We start from the raw sequence: 6,000 nt of genomic DNA on the forward strand, positions 1-6,000 counted from the left end.
AACTAGAAAATATGCTCAGCAGAGCACAGACCCCCGCCATGTGTGACAATATCCCGCAAGGAAGTTATGCACCTTTTGGTGATAAGCCCCGCCCACTGCCACGCCCCTTTTGACCAATCCACATGAAAAGGTCATCAGTTCTTCCTTGGCCCATCACCAACCTTCATACCAAGTTTTGTGCAAATTCGTGCCCAACTTTGCATATCCTAAATGTGTATAGTAGAATTTTTTTTTTTTTCCTATCCCATAAATCATCTTGCAACCCACCAAAATTATCTCGCGGCCCTCTGGAGGGTCCCGACCACCAGTTTGAGACCCACTGACCTAGAAAAGTGATTCTCATATCACAAACCCTTAAATTAGTCCACATTAGCCACAGAGCCCCATTTGATGAGATTTTGTCTCTCAGACCCAAATCTGAAAATATTTTTTTGTTAGATAATTATTTTGTCCAGAATTCCATGACTATCTGTAGATAACAGAGAAACTATGATCAAAACAGTCATTCTCCTACATGATCTCATTGTGTTAACTTCTTGTAAATTAAATAATAGTGAAGTTTAACAATTCATCAATTTGCTGGGGACCCCCTGGAACCCCCTCAAGGACCCCTGGTGGTCCCCGGACCCCACGTTGGGAACCACTGACCTAGAAGACTGTCAAACTATCGGTCTAAACTCCAGACGCTGAGACCAGAAAACTTTGGATGTGTGTCAGTTTGAAGCCAAGCAGCGTTTCTTCCCTCTGTCCTTAAACTCCAGAGGTTTTCTGCACCTCCAGGCTGTAGGGCTCATATCCAGAAGACTGTTGTACCCATCATGCTTTAGTGCTGATACCTCAGAGCAGCACTGCCACCGAGTCACCAAACCAAGTCCCAAGTCCTCAATGTTCGAATCCGAGTCTGAGTGACCAAGATCATCTCCGAGTCGAGTTTGAAGTCCTCAGCACTCGAATCCGAGTCCGAAAAACCAGTTTGAGTTCAAGTAATCCATGTCAGGACAGTCTCTTTTCCTCGATCGTCCTTTACCATATTTTACATTTGCCAAGTTCACAATCTTACTTACCGTATACCCTGGGCTCCAGAAACTCGCCGTATTACCCACAATGCTTCAGGCCTGAACTCCAGAAGACTGCCAAACTTTGAGGAGCGGACAGCAGACAAAAACAAACCAAAACATTTCAGGAATTACAAAACAAATGCTTCTTTTCTCAATGGATTTTTGCAATAACACAGCGGGGGATTTTCCAAGGAAACTTTAAATTCATACAAGACAAACACCAGACTTGGGAGTTCTTCCAAAGACGTTTTTTTCAGGAATAATGAAAGGAAAGGATTATTTTCTCACTTTATTTTTTGAAATCATACAGTGGATTTAAAGGTTTTCATGGGACCAAGGGCTACGAAACTGTCTCATCACATACATGACCATGAACACTTTGAATTCACACGAGAAAAACACCGAACCTGGAGTGGAGTAATGTTTTGTTTTGTTTTGTTTTGGGTTTTCAAGACAGCAGCGATATTTCTTCCTGGTTTTTTCCTTTCAGGGTGTTTTTTTTTTTTACCATTTTATTTGGTTAAATTTTGTAGCTACAGTCTCATTTTCCAGATGAAACCAACAGGAATGTGATTTGTCAGATTTTTTTGGACACACGACACCTGTTCGTGTCCGATGGGAGGACATGCTTTTCTTATTTTTTGTTCCTGATCCCATTGCATCGTTTTCAAAGAGCGGAAGTCGAATATGGACGAATGCTGGACTCTTGTCTTTATTATCATGTTGCACTCAGCTGCCTAAACTCAATATAATTCCTTTTTTTGTTTCATCCGTTGTTATTTTGTGTTGTAAATATTTTTTTCTCTGTACAGTTTTTCAGTTTCAGTGTAGCTCTGTTCTGTTTCACATGATGTTTTTGTTGACAAAAGCAGTTTTTAAGGTCATTTCTGGAACTGCTTGATCGGATATAAAAAGCCTTTTGTATATTCTCCAGGTTGAATTATTGTATTTATATATTTTGTTTTGTGTATTTCAGTATTCTGACTGAGGCACTAAAAAGACAGCAGTGTCTGTTTTGTTTCTAATGAAGTGAAAAAGCAACGTAGAGCTACTCTTTACTTTCCAAGTGATTTTTATTATGTATTTTCGCTGAGAATATGACTGTTAAAGTTATTTTAAAGTTAATTTGTCATTTGGTAATTTATTTTCCAAAATATTTGTGTACATCTTTTTAATGACTTGATGCTGTACAAGTTCAATAAATGGTGTAATATTTAATTTTAAAAAATATATTGTGCTTAATCTTTTTTGTCTTGATGTTAGCATTACCTAAATTCCATAACCTGCTGTGTGTTGCAGTCTCTCTGTTCTGTGAAACTTGAACTGAAAAACGAACCGGCTTGACGAGCTGCCAGAGGATGCTAATTAAGCAAACCAAAAACATCCGGTAATATATGGACTGCAAATTAGAAATTAATCAAAAATAGGCATCATAACACGGATATATGCCTATTTAGATAGTCGTATACCACCTCCTGGAATTTTGTTTTTTGCAGGGCTCTAGGAACCAGGAGAAGCAGCCGAGCTTTCTAGTCACGACTCGTATGTGTGAAAACGCAACACTTTTGTTTTTGCTCCCGTTTTTCATGAGTCGAAATAAAAGATCTAAGACTTTTTCTATGCACACAAAAGGCTTATTTCTCTCAAATTTTGTTCACAAATTTGTTTAAATCCGTGTCAGTGAGCAGAGCACTCCTCCTTTGCCAAGATAATCCATCCACCTGACAGGTGTGGCATATCAAGATGCTGATTAAACAGCTGATTATTGCACAGGTGTGTCTTGGGCTGCTCACAATAAAAGGCCGCTCTAAAATGTGCAGTTTTATCTTGAAAAAAGACATTTATTAGGCACTGAACTATGGATCTCACATGACTAGGGCTACAGATATGCATTTTTTGAAAACCAGTCAGTATCTGGTGTGACCACCATTTGCCTCATGCAGTGCGACACATCTCCTTCACATAGAGTTGATCAGGTTGTTGATTGTGGGCTGTGGAGTGTTGGTCCACTCCTCTTCAATGGCTGTGCCAAGCTGTTGGATATCGGCAGGAAGTGGAACACGCTGTCGTACAGCCGATCCAGAGCGTCCCAAACATCTCAGCTCAATGGGTGACATGTCTGGTGAGTATGCAGCCATGAAGAACTGAGATGTTTTCAGCTTCCAGGAATTGTGTACAGATCCTCGCAGCATGGAGCCGAGCATTATCATGCTGCAACATGAGCTCTGGTGGACATTCCTGCAGTCAAAACCTGCGACATCTGTGGCATTGTGTTGTGTGATAAAAACTGCACATTTTAGAGCGGCCTTTTATTGTGAGCAGCCCAAGACACACCTGTGCAATAATCAGCTGTTTAATCAGCATCTTGATATGCCACACCTGTCAGGTGGATGGATTATCTTGGCAAAGGAGAAGTGCTCACTGACACGGATTTAAACAAATTTGTGAACACAATTTGAGAGAAATAAGCCTTTTGTGTGCATAGAAAAAGTCTTAGATCTTTTATTTCAACTCATGAAAAATGGGAGCAAAAACAAAAGTGTTGCGTTTACATTTTTGTTCAGTGTAGTTAATCTGAGCAGCTTTTCTCAGCGGAGAAACGACTTCAGAGTCTCACCGTTTCCTGTTATTTTTTTACACTCAACAATGACAAAAAAAGAAAGAGAAATTGCATATTTTAGTTGGCTATCCCTTTAAAGCAATATTCCACTGAGTTTTAACATTAGGTTATTTATTTGAAAACCAGAATATAATCTCCTCACCAAGATCAGATGCAGCTGGACCAGTTTGTAGCGTTCAGATTTTTTCTTCCCATTTATTTGAATGGAAACTGACATTGAACACAAACAGAATTTCACCAAACTGCATTTTTATTGATAGAAGAGAACACAGCGGAGGGATACCATTTAGGAGAGATAGTTCCTGTTTGGGAGACCGGATCTACTTTTATTTTTTAAATACTAATTTTAGTGTAAACCAAGAATAGAAATGCAAAATGAGGACGGACCAGTTGCTGCTTTATTGTCTTCCAGCAGGATCTGATGTTGAATCTGTTCTCCAGCCTGTTCACTGTCAGTTTTCAGGAGATTTTCGCCTCATTCAAACTCTACAAACTCGTCCACCTGCATCTGATCTTGCTTGGTGTGTAGATTACATTCTGCTTTCCATGGTTAAACTAAGTGGAATATTGCTTTAAGTCTAGTGATAAAGTTGCCAAGTTGGCAACAGTTGTCAAACCCTGGCAACAAACACTTTATTTCAATATTATGTAGATTTAGCAGTTGTTAGCTGCTGCTGCAAGATGTGAGCCGACGATAATTGCATCAGTAATTCAGGCCTGATCTTTGTATGACTCACTGTTTCTGTACACTGTGTGTGTGTGTGTGTGTGTGTGTGTGTGTGTGTGTGTTGCAGCCTTGAACCACAGTGAGTCATAATTGCTGCTCTCTCTCTCTCTCTCTCTCTCTTCAAGTCTTTTCTTTCTAATCAGATCTGCAGCGAGGCTCTTTGTTCTCGTCTTCGCTGTAACAACGAACACGCTTCTGCAAAAAAAACAAAAAAAAAACACACACTTCTTCAGGAATGAAAGTGAATAAAGCTTATTTTCTCGGTGATGTCCATATTATATTTTGAAATGGCAGGATGGAGGTTTCAGCAGGTTTCAAAGGGCCAACGGTCCTGAAAATCACTCTGCACATAATGAGGAGAAATCTTTAATTCAATGAGAAGAAGAAAAACACCCAAATTGCAGTTATGTTTCTTTCCCAACAGCAGTGTCAGGTTGCAGTTGATTAGCAAAAAATTTTTTTTCCCAGAGAAAGAGCTTCTAAAATGCCCAGACTCGCTCATAAATGTGAAACTTAAAGTGGTAATCCTTCAGTTCCTCATTGTTTTCCTTCAGTCTCCATCTTCCTCCCTCAGCCTCTCTGTGGTGTTTCTGCTCTGCTCTTCCCACAGATCACCTGTCAATCAAACAGTGTGGGCGGAGCTTGGATTTTTCTGTTGATGCAGTTTGAGTTTCTCTTTTCTCTGTCTGTTCAGTCATGGTGGCTATCACTGCTCATGCTAACTACCCAGTTCTTCTTCTTCTTCTGTTGATTCCAAACAAACCGGAAACGTAAAACGCATCACTTCCTGTGCGGCAGAGGATTTTTCCCGGGAAAGAGCGACCAGACACTGGCTGTTTAGAACAGACAGAGGAGAAGATTTATGAACTGGAGATAGGTTGGATCACTGTTGAGTTAGAGAGAGAGAGAGGAGAACAGACAGTTATTTAGAGGGAAATATGAATTAATGAAATTAATTGATGAAAAAAAATATTTCTTTAAAATATTGGCAATCAGTAGGTTCAGTCCTATTGATAATAAGTATGGAATAGAGGAAGGGAGGAAGATATGAAGAGAGAGAAAGAGAAAGAAAGGAAAGAATTGAAGGAAAGAAAAGAAAGGAAGAAGGAATGAGGGAATAAAGGCAAAAATAAAAGGAAGGAAGGAAAGATAGGTAGGAAGGTAAGAAGGAAAGAAAGAAAGAAAGAAAGAAAGCAAGAAAGAAAGAAATAAGGAAGGAAGGCATGAAGGAAGGATCAAAGGGAAGAAAAGAAGGAAGGAAGGTAAGAAGGAAAGGAAGAAACTGAACAGTTCATACACCGGGGAGAGAGAGGAATGTGGTGTGTGTGTGTGTGTGTGTGTGTGTGTGTGTGTGTGTGTGTGTGTGCAGAGTGGGTTTTCTTCATTCTCCTCCATACAGGAGTTACTGTGGCAACAGGAATTCAAGTGACTCACCACACAATACACACACACACACACACACACACACAATACGCACACATGCACATAGTACACTTACCTGCATAATACATGAATAATATGCATATGTATTCCCACTCTATACACACAGAACACACACACACACACACACACACACACACACACACACACACACA

This window comes from Centroberyx affinis, unplaced genomic scaffold (assembly GCF_046629955.1).
Source record: "Centroberyx affinis isolate AG114_WGS23_722 - 3 ecotype Tasmania unplaced genomic scaffold, CSIRO-AGI_Caff_v1 ptg004519l_1, whole genome shotgun sequence".
In the NCBI taxonomy this organism is placed as follows: Eukaryota; Metazoa; Chordata; class Actinopteri; order Beryciformes; family Berycidae; genus Centroberyx; species Centroberyx affinis.